The following is a 22,094-nucleotide window of genomic DNA, read 5'->3' as shown; positions in this document are numbered from 1 at the left end:
TGATTATGGGAACTGTGCTTGGAACTGTACTTGGCCTTTTGTTATGATAGAGGGACTCACCATCAACTAAGTAGCACTCGCTAGGCAAGGGTCATGGGTTCCAAAACTCTGTGAATTGAGAGAGGCTGTGGACAAGTATTAATACTTGGGGGGGGCATTGGCCCCTGGGTAAGGGCCTTATGTGCTAATTGCACTTTCTCCTCTCTCCACTGTGGTATATCAGAGCTAATTTTGATTCCATTAGGAGTCTAGTTACAGGCTGCTGAGCTCACTTTGGGCTAATGGTGCGCCAGCACTGAGGCTCCTCTACTACAAGGTGAATTCACCAAAGAGCTGAACTGACTAAGAGCTGAAATCACTGAGTGTTGTGTTAAGTAGTTGGGGAGCCTGAAGATATATTGTGGAGCAGTTTGTGGGACGGCTGGAGTGCCTTGTGGACAGGCTGGTGGAGCAGTTCATTGGATGGCGGGAGCTGCTTGTGGGACGTGGAGCGGGGCAGTTTGTGGACCGGCTGGTGGAGCAGTGGAGCAGAGCCGAGCGAAGCAGTTCGTGGGGCGGCTGGCGGAGCGAAGGCCTATGGAGCTGTGGGGCAGTCAGCTTCAGATCATGTAAGGTGCCCCTTACCTCTCTCCCCCACCCCATCTCCATCCAGGTTGGGAGGTAAAGCTCTGCAGATAAACTTTCGAACTCTGGGGCTGCCCTGAGCAGGGACAGACTTTTGGGTCATTGGACTTTTGGGACTTTGGGTGAATTGGGGTTGCTGGACTCAAGAACCAAAGGGAAAGGACATGCCCCAATTTGCTTGGGGTGGTTTTTTTTTTGCTCATGGGTTGTGTTACGAATCCTGTTGGTGGTGTTTCCGCAACATAATGCCACATTGTTTCTCTCTGTTATTAAAAGGCTTTTTGCTACACTCAGACTATGTGCTTGCGAGAGGGGAAGTATCGCCTCTTAGAGGCGCCCAGCGGGGGTGGTATATATTTGGTATATATATAAAGGACCTGGGGATTACAGTGGATGAGAAGCTGGATATGAGTTAGCAATGTGCCCTTATTGCCAAGATGGCCAACGTCTTATTGGGCTGTATTAGTAGGAGCATTGCCAGCAGATTGAAGAAAGTGATTATTCCCCTCTATTTGGCACTGGTGAGGTCACACCTGGAGTATTGGGTCCAGTTTTGGTCCCCCCACTACAGAAGAGATGTGGACAAATTGGAGAGAGTCCAGCGGAAGGCAACGAAAATTATTAGGGGGCTGGAGCACATGATTTACGAGGAGAGGCTGAGGGATCTGTTGCATCCGATGAAGTGAGCTGTAGCTCACGAAAGCTTATGCTCAAATAAATTGGTTAGTCTCTAAGGTGCCACAAGTACTCCTTTTCTTTTTGCGAATACAGACTAACACGGCTGTTACTTTGAAACCTGAGGGATCTGGGGTTATTTAGTCTGCAGAAAAGAAGAATGAAGGGGGATTTGATAGCTGCTTTCAACTACCTGAAGGGGGGTTCCAAAGAGGTTGGAACTTGGCTGTTCTCAGTGGTGGCAGATGACAGAACAAGAAGCAATGGTCTCAAGTTGCAGTGGGGGAGGTCTAGATTGGATATGAGGAAATACTATTTCACTAGGAGCGTGGTGAAGCACTGGAATGGGTTACGTAGGGAGGTGGTAGAATCACCATCCTTAGAGGTTAGAATCATAGAATATCAGGGTTGGAAGGGACCTTAGGAGGTCATCTAGTCCAACCCCCTGCTCAAAGCAGGACCAATCCCCCAATTTTTGCCCCAGATCCCTAAATGGCCTCTTTAAGGATTGATCTCACAACCCTGGATTCAGCAGGCCAATACTCAAACCCCTGAGCTATCCCTCCCCCCCGGGTTTTTAAGGCCTGGCTTGACAAAGCCTTGGCTGGGATGGTTTAGTTGGTGTTGGTCCTGCTTTGAGCAGGGGATGGGACTAGATGACCTCCTGAGGCCTCTTCCAACCCTAATATTCTATGCTTCTATGATTATACAGGGGCACAGGTTTTAAGGAGGGGTTCAGAGGCACCTGGGGCACAAACATAGCGCTGTCCTGCAAGCAGCCCTGCTGCAAGCCAGTGACAAAAACAATTTACAGTTGCTGCTGGCAGTCACAGAGCAGCTGCACTCTGTTGAGCGCCGTTTCTGGTCCCGTGAAACAAGCACTGACTGGAGGGTCTGTATTGCTTTGCAAGTATGGGATGATGAGCAGTGGCTGCAGAACTTTTGAATGCAGAGAGCCAGCTTCCAGGAACTTTGTGAAGAGTTTTTCCCTGCCCTGCAGTTCAGCAACACAAAAATGAGAGCTGCTCTGACAGTGGAGAAGCGAGTGGTGATTGCTATTTGGAAGCTTGCAACGCCAGACAGTTACCGGTCAGTGGGGAATCAATTTGGAGTAGGTAAATCAAGTGTGGGAGCTGCTGTGTTTCAAGTGTGCAGGGCCATTAATCAGGCTTGCAGGACTTGAGCTACCACGCTAAAAATATCTGTTTAGCTAGTGATTTCCAGTTGTGGCTCAGGTTCTGGAGCCCACCACTGTTGCGGTTCAATGACAAGACAGGACAAAGCTTTAAGCAAGCAAGCTGGTCTGCTAACGGGCTTCTGCCTGTCAGCTTTCCACCTTCTTTTTTATTTCTTTCCCCCCTGTGCATTACATACTTCAACCGCAAAAGGACACAACAAAGGAAATAATATGACTTTGATTAATATTTTTATTTACCAGCCTTTATCTACTACCGTCCTTGCTCTCAGGCCTTGAGCCCAGTCCAAGGAAGCTTCCCACGGTTCATGTCCTCTGGGCGACTCCCCATGGTCCATGTCCTTGGATGGAGCAGTGTGTGCACTGCTCCTACACAACACTCAGGGTGTGCCCTGAATGTTTCCAGGTGCATGAACTCTACATGAACCCTTCACACCACACGCCCTAGGCTTCAGAACTCATGTCAAAATGTCTACCCAGCTATTTGGAGTGCAGAAGCTAGAGCCCCTCAAGCCCAAGTCTGTTAACTCAAGCTGGGTGGCTCACTGCCATGGGCTGTGCAGACATACCCACAGAAAACATCTCAATAACCAGGTCAACATAGAGTATCCATCAGTTCTTACACGGCAGCTCCAACTCCATTACAAATGTATTACATTTTACAGCTGGGAAAAAATGTTGGTGGAGCATTTTTCCATTGAAAAATGCAGTTTTGTCAAAATCAAAAGGTTTTACAAGGTGTCAATTTTGTCACCATTTTCTAAGGAAGAAAAGACAAAGCATTTCATTTTTATTTTATCACAGGGTGGCCAAACTTACTGACCCTTCAAGTCATATATAATAATCTTCAGAAGTTCGAGAACCATCGGGCATGCCTATTAGGGCTCTGAGCTTCTGCCCCGTGGGGTGCACCTGCCGGGTCTTTGGCCCCACTCCTTCTGAAGCCCTGAGCCAAGCAGATGTGCCCTGAGCCTCAGTGCCCCCTGTGGGGCTAAACCCCTGAGATCACCCCGCCACAGGGCAGAAGCTCCCCTTTCCCCTGTCTGGTAGGTGGAGAATAGTTGGGGGGGTGGAATCTGCGAGCTGCACTTTAACTGTAAAAGAGTCGCATGCAACACATGAACCACAGTCTGATCATGCCTGCTTTATCATTTCAATTCATTTTGTTTTGAGTTTTATATTATATTAAAGCAGTCATGTTAATATTATTATATTTAATATTATTTATACAATATTATATTTAATATTTTAATATAATAGGAGAATCTAAACAAAATAAAACCACATTATCAAAAGGCAACAGTGTTACCTTATCTCAGGGAAATGTTTTGACATTATCAAAATGAAATGAATCAATATTATCAAAATATAATATTTTTATGTTTCCAAATCCCAAACTTTCAGAATCTTTGTTCCATGGGAAATTTAATATTTAATTCCAATTTGGAAAAAAAATTGTTTTGAAATTTCAGAATTTCCCATAGAATGGAAATTCCAGTCTCTAACTGGCTCCATTAAACTTTAAATATATATATTGTCCAGGTTCTCCTTCAGGTTTTGTTGGATTTTCTCTAGATACAATCCATGGCAAATGCAGACTTGGGAAATCAAACATCCATCACAGAATTCATCCTCCTGGGATTTGGGAACCTCCAGGAACTGCACTTTCTTCTCTTCCTGCTGTTTCTCATAACATTGCGACCATGGTGGGGAATACCCTCATCGTTGTGTTAGTTGTGGCTGATCAGCACCTTCACATGCCCATGTACTTCTTCCTGGGGAACTTGTCCTGCTTGGACACCTGCTACACCTCCACCATCCTGCTCAGGGTGCTGGCCAGTCTCCTGACTGAAGACAGAACCATTTCTGTTAGCGGTTGCGTCACACAATTTTATTTCTTTGGTTCTCTAGCAGCTACATAAAGTTATCTCCTTGCCATAATCTTATGACCGGTATTTAGCAATTTGTAACCCCCTGCATTATGCAGCCCTTATGAACAGCAAATGTTGCCTTCAGCTAATGACTGGTTCTTGGATAAGTGCTTTCTTGGCCAATTGGTTAGTGATATTTTTGGCATCACAATTAACTTTTTGGAACTCCAGTGAAATTCCCCATTTCTTTTGTGACTTCTCCCCAACTGTAAAACTCTCCTGCAGTGACACCACCCTCATTGAACTTCTGACTTTCATCATGGCCTTTATATTCACAGCGACACCATTTCTGTTAACCCTGACATCCTATGTTTGCATCATCACCACCATCCTGAGAATCCCATCCACCAGGGGGAGGCAGAAGGCATTTTCCATCTGCTCCTCTCACCTCATTGTGGTGACCATTTTCTATGGAACCATAATAATTGTCTACATGCTCCCAGACACCAATACACTGTGAGACCTGAACAAAGTGTTCTCTGTCTTCTACACAGTCCTGACTCCTCTTGTCAACCCTCTCATCTACAGCATGAGAAACAAAGAAGTACACAAAGCCCTGAGGAGAAAGACTGCCAATAAACAGAGAGCTTTTTGCAAGAGCTAAGATGATCTTATCTCATTCCATTAGGTTCAACTGAAATAGGAGTAAATTGACATGCTTGAATGAGTGAGAACAGCACATTCTGGGTAGCCTGAGGCTGGCAACTGGAATTCCACTAGACAGAGTGATGGCACACTGCGGTTATCAACAGCTACAGAGGAAGAGTCCAGTGGCTGAGGTGCTACCCTGCGTTCTGGTCTTTGCTTTCCTCAAAGACCTTTGTGATCATGAATTTAGTCTCTCTGAGCCAGATTTTTTAAAGGATTTAGGAGCCTAAAGATGCAGATAGGTGCTATGGCTTGAGTATCATAGAATCATAGAATATCAGGGTTGGAAGGGACCTCAGGAGGTCATCTAGTCCAACCCCCTGCTCAAAGCAGGACCAATCCCCAATTTTTGCCCCAGATCCCAAATGGCCCCCTCAAGGATTGAACTCACAACCCTGGGTTTAGCAGCCCAATGCTCAAACCAATGAGCTATCCCTCCCCCAAAAGTACTCAAGCTCTATTACAGAGAAGGCCTCGAACCCGCAGGCTTAACGTACCTAAACTGCATCTAACTCGCTGCTCCCCCAGGCTGGGCCACACACTTCTTACAGAGTAGTGTGCCTCTGCTTAAAAATAAGAGGAACCTAGGCACTTTGGGAGGCCATTAGAAGTGTAAGTTTAAAAGTTAAGAAACAGACAGGCTATATGACAGGTTTCAGAGTAGCAGCCGTGTTAGTCTGTATTCGCAAAAAGAAAAGGAGTACTTGTGGCACCTTAGAGACTAACAAATTTATTTGAGCTTAAGCTTTCGAGCTGTAGCTCACGAAAGCTTATGCTCAAATAAATTTGTTAGTCTCTAAGGTGCCACAGACAGTCTATATGTAATCAGCCACCAATAATAACAATAATAAATGGTACCTTTCTTCTATAAATAAACTGGGCACCACAAGTATCAATGGTAATGATAATAATTACACTTAGGGACAGATTTTTAAAGGAATTTAGGCGCCTAGTAGGATTGTTAAATGCACCAAACACCCATTGAAATGGGTGAGGTTTAAAGTTGAAGCTAGACAAATTCAGCCTGAAAATAACGCGCGTATTTTTAACTGTGAGCTCATGAGATACAATGTGATGGGAGCCAGATCAGAACGTCAGGTAGACAGGCCACACGCACTTCAAATTGTTCGCCCTCTATAACACTGATCGAGAGATATGCACAGCTGTTTGTCCCCTCCCCCCATGTATTAATACATACTCTGGGTTAATTGATAAGTAAAAAGTGATTTTATTACATACTAAAAGTAGGATTTAAGTGGTTCAGAGTATTAACAGACAGAACAAAGTGAATTACCAAGCAAAATAAATGTCTCTCTCATCTGTTTCAGAACTGAAGACAAAATGGTTGTGTTCCCATAGCGTCTCTGTCCGCTTGCTTTTCAGAGCAGGATACCAGTTCCAAACAGTTAAGCTCCCATGTCAGGCTCCCTCCACTATCATTGCTGTCCCACCTTGGCAGGCTTATGCATTTTAAAAGTTTACTTTTTGCGCATGGAGTCCTTGCAATAGTTTTAAACCAATAGTTTTTTGACCAAACCCCAGTGACTGCAGATGCATGAAAGTCAATAACACTTGGCACTCAGGGGCGTGGGGAATAACTCAGTGGTTTGAGCATTGGTCTGCTAAACCCAGGGTTGTGAGCTCAATCCTTCAGGGGGCCTGTCAAGGTTCCTTCCCCACTCTGAATTTTAGGGTACAGATGTGGGAACTTGCATGAAAGACCCCCTAAGCTTATTTCCACCAGCTTAGGTTAAAACTGCCCCAAGGCACAAAGTGGGTTAGGTAAAACGCTGCCACCACCAAGTGCTTTAACAAAGAACTGGGAAAAAGAACACTTGGAGTTCCTATTTCCCCAAAATATCCCTCCAAGCCTTTACACCCCCTTTTCTGGGGAGGTGTGAGAATAAACCAGATGATCACAAACCCCTTGGAATTTTAAGACCCAAAAAACCCAATCAGATTCTTAAAAATCAGAACTTTATTAGAAGAACAAAAAAAAGATAAGAGAGCAACTCTGTAAGATCAGAATGGAAGATAATCTTACAGGCCATCAGATTCAAAACATAGAGAATCCCTCTAGGCAAAACCTTAAGTTACAAAAAGATTCAAAAACAGGAATACACATTTCCTCCAGCACAGCAAATTTACAAGTCAAAACAAAGGAAACCTAACGCATTTTCTATCTAGATTACTTACTAACTTTACAGGAGCTGGAGAGCTTGCATCCTTGATCTCTTCCCGACAAAGGTCTCACACAGACAGACAGACAAAAGCCTTTTTCCCCTGCCTCCAGATTTGAAAGTATCTTGTCCCCTCATTGGTAGTTTTGGGTCACAGTGAGGTTACCTTAGCTTCTTAACCCTTTACAGGTGAAAGGATTTTGCCTCTGGCCAGGAGGGATTTTATAGCACTGTATACAGAAAGGTGTGATACCTTTGCCCCAGATTTTTGGCATGGTTCACACCAGAATGTGGCCAGCAGCAGCCTTTCGGCACTGTGTGGTAGGGAAGGGATGGGATCTGCTTCCAGCCGCAGGGGAGGAAGAGGGGGGAGGGCTTGCCTGGCCCATGTCTTTGCAGAGCACATCAGGGCCTGGCTAGATATGTATCCGGGTGGCCAAAGTACTTCAGGCTGTAGGTAGAGAGTGATCCGTTTGACAGAACACTTCAGGCCCTAACTAAATATTGATTTGGGAGGCTAGAGCACTTCAGGACCTAGATAGAGATTGATGTGGATGGTGCTCAATTCGCAAGGAGTCTCTGTGCACCTTGTGAGATTGTTATTCTGATGCTAAAGATGTTCTGTCCCCCCAAAAAATCACACCTACCAATCCCCCCAAAAGAAAACTAAATCTAAAAGTTTCAACCCACTGTACCAAAGCAGAGTTTTTCCACCCCGAAAAGGGAAAAGAACTGGAAACTTCATCATGTCTGTGAGGAGCTTCCTTATTGTCATCCATTTTATATGGAAGGTGCTTAGGTACTACATTGAAGGGCAGCTTTATAAGTCCCTGAGATAACCTTTAAAGATTTCCATATGTAATAGTCTAAGGGTGTTGGAGTGTGTGGTCCAGATCAGTGCATTTTGACAGAGGAAGTCTGGGTCAAAGTGCCAAATTCCTGGGTATGCCAAGGCTGGGTTACATTTGGGAATTATCTCCCTTCTCTTTGCCTCAGTTTTCTCTCCTTTGAAATGATGATGATGTCACTTGATATCCTTTGCGATGTGCTTTGACATCCATGGCTGGAAAGTGGTATGTAGGAGTTCAATATGATCATTAAATGGATTGTAACTAATTTCCCATTCACTTGGGCTCTTCACACACACAGCACATGGGCAAACGGGAGATTTCCCTGGGGATTAGGATGCCAATTGCAGCTGTCTTGCTGTTACACTGTTTTAACAAGTAACACAACATCAACTCCCCTCTGAAGGGAACCCAGAGCATCACAGGCATCAGTCCTTAGGGAGATCTCAGCAGCAGCAGCAAGGGCCAGGGGTCAGCTGCTTTCCCTGATAAAACCTGTAGAAACCCATAGCAGGAGGCACTAAGGGTCTGTGTGATGTCAGCAGTCAGCCTGGGCAGCAAGAGGCACCTGTCCCAGCAGCCACAGACAGGGGCCTTCCCAGCACTTAGGACAAGAAGGGTGTCTGATACCAGCCCCAGTCCCTGGCCTCGGAGGGCACGCTGCTGCATACTGAGGATTGAAGGTGAGTGTCACTAGCCTTGGGTCAGATCCTCAGGTCCTTGTTCTTATGCAGCCCTTGCTCTGAGACACCCTCTTCGACGGTGTCCCCACGTGCTGAGAGCTGTGCCAGAGGAAGGACTTCAGAGTCGGTTTCTCTGTGGTTTGCAGCTAGAGCCACGGATGGATCAGAAAGAAGATCCAGCTCTCATCTCTGCCCTTACACACCGTGTGTCTGTCTTCCAGGCACTATCGTGCTCTCTGGCTGGCTGTCCCCCCCCCTCTCTCCGACAACTCATTGTTTGCTCAGGGACCTTGCCCCTCAGGTTCTCAGCTGCCTCTCCAGACTTTTCTGGGGGGCAGATTCCAATGCACCTTCCCAGCCCAGTGCTGAGATGCTGAGTGTCTCCTGCTGAGTGTCTCTTCCATGGGTTTCAGTGGGAAGCAGAAAGGCTACCAGTGTTTCTTCGGTGGTACTGAGCTTCCCCCAGGAACGGGTGTATTTTAGAAACATACTGAATGGAGGCTGGAATCCTTACAGATTAGGAAACATCGACCTGTGTCTGTGTCACAACCTTTGCACAAGCACTGACTGCTCTACCTTAATTTTTGCAGACAATGAGTATTAACAGCTGTTAGGGAACCAGCCTGCAACTTTGAAGACCTGGGGGGGCTCTTCTCTGCCCAGCCACAGCCTTTCTTCCACTGGACAACCGCCCGCCGAAATGCTGCCGAGAAGCGTTGCCGTTTCTCAGCAGCATTTTAGCGGCGACGCTTCTTGCTGCCCACAGTCTTCTGGGAATAGGAATATGCTATTCCCACAGAAAGGTTGGGGACCACTGATCTAATGACTTATAGACTTTAAGGTCAGAAGGGACCCTCGTGATCATCTAGTCTGACCTCCTGCACGACGCAGGCCACAGAACCTCTGTAATAGACCCGTAAACTCTGGCTGATCTACTGGAATCCTCAAATCGTGCTTTAAATACTTCAAGTTACACAGAATCCACCATTTATGCTAGCGGCCCATGTCCCATGTTGCAGAGGAAGGCAAAAAACTCCCAGGGTCCCTGCCAATCTGACCCAGAGGAAAATTCCTTCCTGACCCCAAATATGGCGACCAGTTAGACCCTGAGCAAGAGGCCAAGATCCACCAGCCAGACACCTGGGGGAGAATTCTTTGCAGTAACTCAGAGCTCTTCCCATCTAGTGTCGCATATCACCAGCCATTGGAGATGGTTGCTGCTAGCAGTCGTAGATCGGCCACGTGCCATTGTAGACAGTCCTATCATAGCATCCCCTCCATAAACTTATCAAACTCAGTGTTGAAGCAAGTTATTTTTTTTGTCCCCTCTGTTCCTCTGAGAAGGTTGTTCCAGAATTCATTCCTATGATAGTTAGAAACCTTCACCTAATTTTGAAACTAAACTTGTTGATGGACAGTTTATCTCCATTTGTTTTTGTGTCAACAGTGGTACTTAAATAACTTCTCTCCCTCCCTGGTATTTGTCCCTCTAATATATATAGAGAGAGCAATCATATCTCCCCCCATCCTTCTTCGGGCTAGGCTAAACAAACAAAGCTGTTTGAGTCTCCTCTCATAAAATAGGTTTTCTATTCTTTTGATCATTTTAGTAGCCTTTCTCTGCACCTGTTCCAGTTTGAATTCATCTTTCTTAAGCATGGGAGACCAGAATTGCACACAATACTCCAGATGAGGTCTCACCAGTGCCTTGTATAATGGCACTAACACTTCTCTGTCTCTGCTGGAAATACTTCACCTGATGCATCCTAGGACTGCAGTAGCCTTTTTCACAGCCACATCACATTGGTGGCTCGTAGTCATTCTGTAATCAACCAATACACCCAGATCTTTCTCTCCCTCTGTCACTTCCAACTGACACATCCCCAGTTTATAGCAAAAATTATTGTTGTGAGTCCCTAAATGCATGACCTTGCACTTTGCACTATAAATTTCATCTCATTTCTATTACTCCAGTTTACAAGGTTATCCAGTTCTTCTTGTGTGATATTCCAGTCCTCCTTCATATTGGCAATCCCTCCCAACTTTGTGTCATCCATAAATTGTATTAGCACACTCCCGCTTTTTGTGCCAAGATCAGTCATAAAAATGTTAAATAAAATTGGTCCCAAGACTGATCCCTGAGGAACTTCAGTAGTAATCGCCCTCCAGCCTAACAGTTCACCTTTCAGTACGACCCGTTGTTGTCTCCCTTTTAACCAGTTCCTTATCCACCTTTCAATTCTCATATTAATCTCCTTCTTCTCCAATTTAACTAATAATTTCCCATGTGGAACTGTAACAAATACCTTAATGAAATCCAGGTAGGCTAAATCTACTACATTTCCTTTGTCTAAAAAATCAGTTAGCTTCTCAAAAAAAGAGATCAAGTTGGTCTGGTATGATCTACCTTTTGTAAAACCATGGTGTATTTTATCCCAGTTGTTCACCTCTATGTCCTTAATTACTTTCTGTTCAAAATTTGTTATTGCATACAATTGAGGTCAAACTAGGAAGCCAGTAGTTTTTGACCTTTCTTAAAAATAGGAACTATATTAGCAATTCTCCAATCATAGGGTGTGACCCACCAAGTTTACAGATGCATTAAAAATCCTTGTTATTGGGCTTGCAATTTCATGTGCCAGTTCCTTTAATATTCTTGGGTGGATATTATCCAGGCCCACAGTTTGGTCCCATTAAGCTGAGTTTGACTTCCACTTCGGACGTGGTAATTTCTACCTCCATATCCTCATTCCCATTAGCCATCCTGCCACTACCCATAAGCTCTTCATTGGACTTAAAGACTAAGGCAAAGTATTTGTTTAGGTGTCGAGCCATGCCTAGATTATTTTTGATCTCCACCCCATCCTCAGTGCTTAGTGGTCCCACTTCTTTCCTCATTTTCTTCTTCTTTATATGGCTATAGAACCTTTTACTATTGGTTTTAATTTCCTTTGCAGGGTCCAACTCTGCTTGGCTTTTGGCAGTTCTCATTTTATCCCTTCATTTTCAGACCTGCAAGAGGTAGCCTTCCTCGCTGATTCCTCCTATCTTCCATTCCTTGTAGGCTTTCTGCTTTCTCTTAATCACCTGTTTGAGATGCTTCCTCATCCAACTTGATCTTCAACCCTTCCCTACAAGTTTTCCCCTTGCTTAGGATGTAGGCTTCAGATCGGTTCTTCAACTTTGACTTAAAGTAACGCTAAGCCTCTTCCACATTCAGATCCTTCAGTTCTTCAGTCCAGTCCCCTTCCCTAAATAATTCCCTTACTTTTTGAAAGTTTTCCCTTTTGAAATCAAGGACGCTAGTTGCAGATCTATTTTTGTTTATCCTCCCATTTAGTTTAAACTGAATTAGCTCATGATCATTCAAACCAAGGTTGTCCCCTACAACCAGTTCTTCTATGCAGTCCTCATTACTCACCAATCCCAAATCTAAAATGGCATCACCTCTTGTTGGTTTGGCAACTATTTGATGAATAAATCTGTCATCTCTGACAGCCAGGAAAATCTGGGCCCTACTATTATTAGTAGCACTTGTCCTCCGATCTATATCTGGGAAGTTAAAGTTCTTCTTCGAGAGCTTGTTTATGTCCATTCCAACCAGGTGTGTGCACAGCAGCCAGAAGTATTTCCCTTAGCAGCGTCCGTAGGGTCGGCCTGGGCACCCCCTGGAGTCGCGCCTTCATGGTGCCCAATATAGCGCCCTGCCGAACCCCCACCCCCCCAGTTCCTTCTTACCGCTGGTGATGGCTAGCTGGAACTTTTCTCGCCCTTGTGGCAAGTGCTTTGGCAGTGTCTTCTGTAGTTTTTTGTACCTACAGTGTAAAAAGTTCTTTAGTTAGTTAGTAGTTAGATACAGTTGTAGTAGTTTAGTTTTGTTTGGAGGGGTTCCCTCCCAATGTTTCCCCACCTCTGGGCTATGCCTGGGTCTCCAGGGTTTAAGCTCTGTGAGGACTATGGCAAATTTATGCCCAAGAGTGACCCTCACTCTTCCTGTCTGCAGTGCCTCGGAGAGAGTCACCAGAAAGAAAGGTGAAGGATCTGTAAGGGTTTCCGACCCAGAACCCTTAAAGACCAGGAGCAGAGACTTAAAATCCTGCTAATGGAGGTGGTGCTATGACCACAGTCTAATCCCGGATCCGCCGAACCTGAGCTGAGTACCTCTTCATCTGTGCACAGTGCTCCAGCATCCACAGTGTGTGAACCGGTGCCAACTAAGGACCCTAAGGCCCCTCGGCACAGTCATGGCTTGGGTCATAAGAAGCCATCCTCGGCGCGGCACTGCTCTGAATCCCCGGTGCCATTAAAGAAGAAGAGGCTGGAGAGAGGTCGGGCCCCCCCGCGAAAGCCTAAAGGGTCGGTGGCGTCCACGAGTGCCTCGGGACAGACTGTCTTGTCCCTACACCCCTCCAGGGTCTCGTCAACTCCAGCCCCGGCTGGGGTCCAGTCGAGTCCGAATACCCCACGGTCCCCGGATTGCCAAGGCAACCACTTCCAGCTCCCATCAAGGCCAGAGGCACTCGAGGCGACCAAGGACATGCTGCACTTCCCGGTACCAACCTCCCCACAGAGGAGGGACAAGTCGCCAGTGACTGCGTGGCCCCACTTCCAATCCAGGGTCAAAATAGCGCTGATGGTGCGCCAATCTTCATCCCCAACGCACCTCTCCCCAGCATGGCCAGTACACATAAAGAGCTGCACTGATCCCCGGCCTCTCGGCACCGGTTGCCGGCAGCCCAGGGCACAGCTCCTCTGTGGTCCTCCTACTCGGAGACCTCAGAGTTGGAGGTGGACTCCTATCACTCCAACAGGTCCAGGAGTAGGAGGTCCAGATCGCTCCAGAGTCATCACCCCTACCCAGCAGTGGCAGCCATCATCCCAATGGCCCTTTTGGAAACCCTGGGCATACCACGAGAGCCAGGGTCAGGTCCAAGTTCCCGGTCGGCGTCAGTGTCTTCAGCATCCTTTGTTCCATCATAAGCAACACTGGCACCGCCTACCGAAGTGCTGGCCCCTTTGCTACAAACAACAACTCTGACCCCGACATTTCCATCAACAGCACCACCGACAGCTGCAGCTCCAAGTCCGTTGGCGTCGACAAGGTCAGCACCGCTGGATTTAGCATGGTCCAGTGGCCCTGGCACCACATCCCATCAAATACCACATGCCGAGAGACACAAGGGGTGCTGAAGGCAATGAGCAAGGTCCGCTGCCATTTCTCTCCTCATCATCCTCACCAGATAAAGCGGTCGCAGGAGTGTCGGTGGCTGCAGCTCTGGAGGATAATCGGGTTCTCCAGCAGCTCCTGCGCTGGGCTGCCCAAAGCCTGGTCATACAGGCAGAGGAGGTGGTGGAGGAGTCAGACCCAGTTGTGGACATCCTCACAGTCCTTGGGTCCACCATGGGTAGCCCTGCCACTGATAAAGACAGTAGTAGATACAGGGGCAAAGGGGCAAGGGATTCTACTCCCGGTATTTCCTAATACTGAAAACCAAGAGTGGCCTCAGACCCATCCTGGACCTGTGGCAGCTCAACAAGTTTGTAAAGAAACTCAAGTTCCACATGGTCTCGCTGACTTCCATTATCCCCTCATTGGATACATGAGACTGGTACGCCACCCTCAACTTGAAGGACGCGTATTTCCACGTACCAATAATTCCTCCTCACAGAGGTTACCTCAGATTTGTGGTGCACAACAGCCACTATCAGTTTACCGTCCTCCCTTTTGGCCTGTCAGCAGCACCTTGAGTTTTCACCAAATGCATGGGAATTGATGCAGCATTCCTGCGCAAGCACCGGATTCAGGTTTTCCCACACTTCAGCGACAGGCTGATCAAAGGCCACTCCAGATCCCAAATGGAGGATCAGGTCAGCTTCATAAGAAGGACCTTCCTCGAACTAGGTCTCCTTCTCAGAGAGGCCAAATCCACTCTGTCCCCAGTGCAGAGGATAGAGTTTATAGGTGCAGTACTGGACTCGACCCAGGCCAGGGCATACCTCCCAGAAACCAGGTTTCAGTCTCTAGGGAACATCATACAGGGCCTCAGACAGTTCCCAACAACTACAGCAAGGAACTGCCTGAAATTGCTGGGGCACATGGCTGTGTGCACCTATGTAGTACAGCATGCCAGACTCAGACTTTGCCCACTTCAGTCATGGCTGGCATCGGTTTATCGACCAGCCCAGGACGCTCTGGACAGCATCGTAACCCGGCCCCACCCTGTACTGGACTCCCTCCTGTGGTGGCTCAACCCACAGGTGGTTTGTGTGTGAGTACTTTTCACCAGCCCCCAGCCATCTAACTTTCATTAGTTACAGATAACTCGGATCTGGGCTGGGGGCATATTAATGTCAGAGAGGTGAGAGCGGTGCACCTGGTGTGCCAGGTTTTCAGAGCCCACATATCAGGCAGATGCATATCAGTCCTCAAGGACAATACCATGGTGATGTTTCATATCAACAAACAGCGTGGTGCATGCTCCTCTCCCCTGTGCCGGGAAGCCCTCACACTGTGGGACTTCTGTTTAGAGCATTCGATACACCTGCAGGCTTCATATCTCTCCGGCATAGAGAACGAGCTGGCGGACAGTCTCAGCCGAACTTTTCATGGCCACGAGTGGTCCCTCGGGACAGATGTGGTGAGCTCAATTTTCCTTCTCTGGGGTTTTCCCCAGATAGACCTGTTCACCGCACACGGCAACAGGATGTGTCAACTATTTTTCTCCTTCATGAATCACAGCCCATGTTCCATCACGGATGCCTTCCTTCTCCAGTGGGGGGACCATCTGCTCTACACATTCCCATTTATACCGCTGGTCCACAAGGTGCTCCTGAAGGTCCACAGGAACCGGGACTGGGTCATATTGATAGCTCCAGCATAGCCACACCAGCACTGGTTCACATCGCTCCTGGAAATGTCCATGGCAACCCCACTCACTGGTCCCAGACCTGATCACGCAGGATCACGGCTGCCTCCAGCACCTCACAGCTTGGATGCTCCATGGCTAAATGCCATGGAACTGTCCTGTTCTGATCAAGTCAGACAAGTTCTCCTTGGCAGTAGGAAGCCCTCTACAAGGGCAATGTACCTTGCCAAGTGGAGGAGGTTCTCTCTCTGGTTAGAGCAACACCATCAGTCACCGACCCTTTCATACTGGACTACCTCCTCCATCTTAAACAACAGGATCTGTCCTTGTCATCAGTAAGGGTCCACTTGGCCACCATCTCCGCCTTCCATCCGAGTGCAGATGGCGTCTCGGTCTTTGTGAACCCTATGGTTAGCCGTTTCCTCAAAGGCCTCAACAGGCTCTACCCACAAACTCATCAGCCTGTCCCAGTTTGGGACCTTAACCTGGTCCTCACCAGACTTACGGGTCCTCCATTTGAGCCACTAGTGACGTACTCCCTGCTTTCTCTCTCTTACAGTGTGGCATTCCTGGTGGCTATAATCTCAGCTAGGAGAGTGTCGGAGCTCAGGGCACTTACATCTGAGCCCCCTTACACAGTATTTCATAAGGACAAGGTTCAGCTCAGACCACACCCAGATTTTCTTCATAAAGTTGTCTCCCAGTTTCACATGAGCCAGGACATCTTCCTCCCAGTGTTTTATCCTAAGCCGCATTCCTGCAAGAAGGAGCATAGGATTTACTCATTAGATGTCTGCAGAGCGCTGGCCTGCTATATAGAGAGAACTAAGCCATTCTGAAAGTCCTTGCAGTTATTTATAGAGGTGGTGGACAGGATGAAGGGCCTCTGCGTCTCATCCCAGCACATCTCGTCGTGGATCTCATCATACATTTGGGAGTCTTATGGCCTGGTAAAGGTGCTGGCTCCACCATTCACTCCACCAGGGCTCAGTCCTCCTCAGCTGCATTCCTGGTGCAGGGCCCCACCCAGGAGATCTGCAGAGCGGCAACATGGTCCTCAATACACAAGTTTATGATACACTTTTTGATCATACAACAGGCCCAAAACGGGACATGAACAAGCACTTGAAGAAGAAAAAAAGCACCATTCACCTTCTTGTAACTGTTATTCTTTGAGATGTGTTGTTCATGTCCAGTCCAATACCCAGCCTCCTACCCCTCTGTCGGAGTAGCCAGCAAGAAGGAACTTAGGGGTGGGGGGTCGTCAGGGAGCTATATTGGGGGCCAGGAAGGTGTGACTCCCGGGGGGTGTCCAGGCCAACCCTACGGATGCTGCTAAGGGAAAATCTTCTGACTGGCCTGCACGCGGCGCGCACACACCTGGTTGGAATGGACTTAAACACCACATCTCAAAGAACAACAATTACGAGAAGCTAAGTAATTGTTTTTTTCCCATAACCACACAATTCCTAGTAGTATTTTTTTCATTAAAACCATTAAAAAGGTCTCTGTCCATATTCAGATCATATCCTTGAGGTCTGCAGCACACCCCAAGCACTATCCCAGGGATACCTCTAAGTAGCTTTCTTCTCCAAAGTGATTTTGATCCAAACAGACTCTATCTTATCTAAGCTATCACTACTAATTTCTTTACAGTCTACCTCAGCATTCATATGCAATGCTACCCCACCACCTTTGCCTTTATTTCTGTCTTTCCTGAACAGCCCTTCAATACCTCTATTCCAATCATGACTACTATTCCACCATGTTTCTGTTATCCCTATAATATCTGGCTTCACTTCATGCACCAGTAGTTCTAGTTCCTCCATTTTGTTACCCAGGCTCCTTGCACTGGTGTACAAACATTGTAGTTATTGCTGCTTGGCTTTGCCCGGTTGGGTACAGTCATTCTACTGCCAGTATCACCTGTCTGATTGGTATCAGCACTATCCTTCCTCTTAAAGTCCATTCTCCTACCCTCTGCTGTTCCTTTCTCCACTTCTGTATCCTTTCTCACTTGATTTTCCTCCATCTCAAGGTTAAAATATTGTGTGGAGATTACATGAGCATCTCCCAACCATCTCCTCTAAGTTCCTAGTTTAAAGCTCTTTTAATCAGTTGTGCCAAACTCCAGCCCAGAATGGTCCGTTTTGATCTTAAATCTAAGAATAGATTAATGAAAAAAGTTGGGGTGTGGGGCAGAAGAGTGGAAAATGAACCGGGTGGCAGCTCATTGGTTGGGTGGGAAATTTTATTCCAAAAGTCTCAAAGTAAAGAAGTTTCTCTGGTATGAGAGAATATAAAACCAGCTCTCAGTTTGCTGTTGGAACCCTTATGGAATCAAATGATGGAAATCTGCCTAATTTCATGGTACAACCAAATCTTTAGATGCTCATTACTTTTTCACTGTCACACGATACAGCTCATGGAGAAAGGAGAAGGAGAAAATCCAACAGCCATCACAGAATTCATCCTCCTAAAGTTTGGGGATCTCCCTGAACTGCCGACCCTTCTCTTCCTGGTCTTCCTAGTGATCTACATTGTGACCGTTGCTGGCAATCTCCTCATTATTGCTCTAGTTGTGACTGATCAACACCTTCACACTCCCATGTACTTCTTCCTGGGGAACTTGTCCTTTTTGGAGACCTGCTACACCTCCACCATCCTGCCTAGGATGCTGGCCAGTCTCCTGACTGGGGACAGAACCATTTCTGTGGGGGGATGCATGACACAGTTTTTTTTCTTTTGTTTTCTAGCAACTACAGAGTGTTATCTCCTGGCAGCAATGTCTTATGATTGGTATTTAGCCATATGCAAACCATTACACCACGGAACCTGTATGAACGGCAGGCTGTGCCTCCAGCTAGCAGCAGGGTGTGGATAAGTGGATTTCTGCCTTGTACAATAATGATGTCTTTTATGTCACAATTAATTTTGTGTGGCCCTGTCAAGGTTCCTTCCCCACTCTGAACGCTAGGGTACAGATGTGGGTACCTGCATGAAAACCTCCTAAGCTTATCTTTACCAGCTTAGGTCAAAACTTCCCCAAGGTACAAAATATTCCACCCTTTGTCCTTGGATTGGCCGCTACCACCACCAAACAAATACTGGTTACTGGGGAAGAGCTGTTTGGAAACGTCTTTCCCCCCAAATACTTCCGAAAACCTTGCACCCCACTTCCTGGACAAGGTTTGGTAAAAAGCCTCACCAATTTGCATAGGTGACCACAGACCCAAACCCTTGGATCTGAGAACAATGAAAAAGCATTCAGTTTTCTTACAAGAAGACTTTTAATACAAATAGGAGTAAATAGAAGTAAAGAAATCCCCTCTGTAAAATCAGGATGGTAGATACCTTACAGGGTAATTAGATTCAAAACATAGAGAATCCCTCTAGACAAAACCTTAAGTTACAAAACAGATACAGACAGAAATAGTTATTCTATTCAGCACAATTCTTTTCTCAGCCATTTAAAGAAATCATAATCTAACGCATACCTAGATAGATTACTTACTAAAAGTTCTAAGACTCCATTCCTGGTCTATCCCCGACAAAAGCAGCATATAGACAGACAGAGACCCTTTGTTTCTCTCCCTCCTCCCAGCTTTTGAAAGTATCTTGTCTCCTCATTGGTCATTTTGGTCAGGTGCCAGCGCGGTTACCTTTAGCTTCTTAACCCTCTACAGGTGAGAGGAGTTTTCCTCTGGCCAGGAGGGATTTTAAAGGGGTTTACCCTTCCCTTTATATTTATGACAGGCCCCAATGAAATGGACCTCTTTTTTTGTGATTTCACTCCCATGCTAAAGCTCTCCTGCAGTGACACCAGCCTCATCACATTGGTTCTTTATATATTTTCCTTCCTAGATGCAGTTTCCCCATTTCTATTAACCCTGACATCCTATGTTTGTATCATCAGCACCATCCTGAAAATCCCTTCAACCACTGGGAGGCAAAAGGCCTTTTCCACCTGCTCCTCTCGCCTCATCATTGTAGCACTTTTCTGTGGGACCATCATGATTGTCTAAATGCTACCGAAATCCAACACACTGAGAGCCCTGAACAAAGTGTTCTCAGTCATCTACACTGTTCTGACTCCTCTGACTAATCCGCTCATCTACAGCCTGAGAAACAGAGAGGTCAAGGAGGCCCTGAGAAACGCTGTCAGGAAATGTATGGCCCTCATAAAGAATTCATATTATTTGAATGAAACAAAGATCATTCAATCTGATTTCAGTTGTGAAAGAAGGAGGTTCTAAGTGGGCCCTGATACAGAAATACAGCATACAAGAGCTACGTGTGTGTGTGCACAAGATTTTTACTTTTCATCAAAACAACTGAAACTTGAAAAATGAAAAAGTTTTGCTTTTTGGCAACTGACATCTGAAAACCTTCAGGTGGAAAGTGGTTAAAAAAAGAGTCATACACTGTTGTTGTGGCTGTGTTAGTCCCAGGATATTACAAAGACAAGGAGGGTAAGAAAACACTTTTATTCTTTCTCCTGGTGAGAGGCACAAGCTTTCAAGGTTACACAGAATAATTCTTCAGGTCTGGGAAATGTACTCAGTGTGTCACAAGTTGGAACAGCTTGTTTAGCATAAGTAGTTAGCACATATTTCAAGGGACTGATATAAAGTGATCCTTTGCCTTTTATCATTTTTTCATTCAGTTCATTTGAGAGCACAGTGATTGTCTGGTTTCACCCACATAGCTGTTGTCCAGGCATTTGATTCACTGCATGAGGTACACCATATGTCATGATAGGCACCTGTAGGACCCATGGGTCTTGAAAGGTGTGGTAAGGGGAGTGTTGCTCATCGTGACAGTAGAGATATGTCTGCAGGTTTTGCATCTGTTGTTCTGGCAGGGTCTGATGCCACTTTGAGTTGGTGTGTCCTGATCTGTGGGAAACTTGCTTCTAATGATGATCTTGGAAAGGCCGGGCGGCTGCTGAAAGCCAGAAGTGAGGGTTCAGGAAAGATTTATTTCAAGATGTGATCCTGTAATGGTCCCTCGCTCTCCTGTGGGGAGGGAGGCCACTGAGTCAGGTCCGATCTGGCTAGGACCAGAGTCCGCAGGACAGTCAAGAGCCCACAATAGGGCTGGGCGATCAATACTCAGTCGGGTTTTAGCCTGGGTTTGGGCGGCTCAAGGTGCCAGCCCTTATACAGAGTCCATAACTGCGTTGGGGGCCTGGGCTTGAGGAGGCTCAGGCAGCCAGCAACAAACAGTCTCAGGGCTGGCTTTAGCCTGGGCCAAGCTCAGTCAGCCAGCAAACAAACAGTCTACAGGAGACTGATAACAGAGCATCCTTCTCCAGAGCAGGAGCTTCTCATGGAAGTGTAGGGAGTTGGCCACCTGGGATCCAGCCACAACACGCAAACTGAGCCACAGCTGGCTGCCCCGGGGCTGTCCCGGGCTACTTCCTGCCTCCCCAGGGGTTGATATCTGTGGCCTCAAGGCCTCTTCTGATTCCTTGGGATACACCGCGGCAGGCACTCCGGGCCAGTCCTCATTGGCGTCTCGGGATCAGGACCAGCCAGGTATCGGTTCCCCTCTAGGACGCTGCAGAACAGGCAGAGCCTCCTTCTCCTCCGCAGGTTCTGCCCCAGCTGTGCTGCAGGGCCTGCCCTTTATACTTCCAGCCATGCCCCAGTACTTCTGGTGAGGAGAGCGGGGCGATCTAGGCTCCACCCTCCAAGGGCAGTGTAATGGCCCCTCAGTTTCCCCCTCGCCTCACTACAGAGACTGGTCAGTCTGCTCTGGCTGCCCTGCTGGCTGGAGCTCTACCTCCCTGGACGGCTGCTGCCAGCTGGAGTTCCCTCCCTGGACTGCTGCTGCTACTGCTGAGTGTGGGGGGGCATTGCCGGCCTGCCCCTCCCCCCGCCTCCGGAGAGAGAAGCAAGGACCCCGCCACCACCACCTATGGGTCCCTTCTGCTTGGCCGGCTGCTTGCTGCTGCCTCAGAGCCACTGCTGCCGTTGAGAAGGAGGAAGAGGAGGATTCCTGCTGAGGGACATTGTGGAGGGGCTTTCTTCACAAAGGGAGTGACTTTTAACATCTCTGCTCCTGGGGTGGTGGTGACTTTCATTGCTGTTGTGGTGAGCAAGGGGGAGAGGCATGGAGCCCTTCCCTATATCCATCTGCTCCCCCGTACCTCCACCCCCACTGCCAACACTGCCCTCTCCACCACAGCGCATACCAACTAGACCCGCTCTTCGCTCCTTAACATGGCTGTTTGTTCTCCCCCTTTCACCACCTGGGACTGTTTGCAGCAGTGAGCAGCAATGACTGAGTTACACAAGCGCAATGCGCACACGCGCCTCCCCACCTTGGACTTATCCTCCCCCCAGCTGCGTTTGGCTGGTTGGCCCCCCTCCCTGCTGTGCCCCCCAGCCTCCCTGTGTTAGTTTGCCCCTTCTCCCTTGCAGCCTGCCCCACCTGCCA

At 47.3% G+C, this 22,094-nt stretch overlaps 1 pseudogene; it reads left to right on the top strand.

The window, feature by feature from the left end:
* The first annotated feature begins 4,257 nt into the window (after positions 1 to 4,257).
* LOC114020039 lies at positions 4,258 to 5,029 on the top strand (annotated as a pseudogene).
* The last annotated feature ends 17,065 nt before the right edge of the window (positions 5,030 to 22,094 follow it).

The sequence above is a fragment of the Chelonia mydas genome, chromosome 13, assembly GCF_015237465.2.
Source record: "Chelonia mydas isolate rCheMyd1 chromosome 13, rCheMyd1.pri.v2, whole genome shotgun sequence".
Taxonomy (NCBI): domain Eukaryota; kingdom Metazoa; phylum Chordata; order Testudines; family Cheloniidae; genus Chelonia; species Chelonia mydas.
The sequence above is the reverse complement of the archived record's forward strand: the minus strand, read 5'-3'. Positions and strand labels throughout refer to the sequence as shown.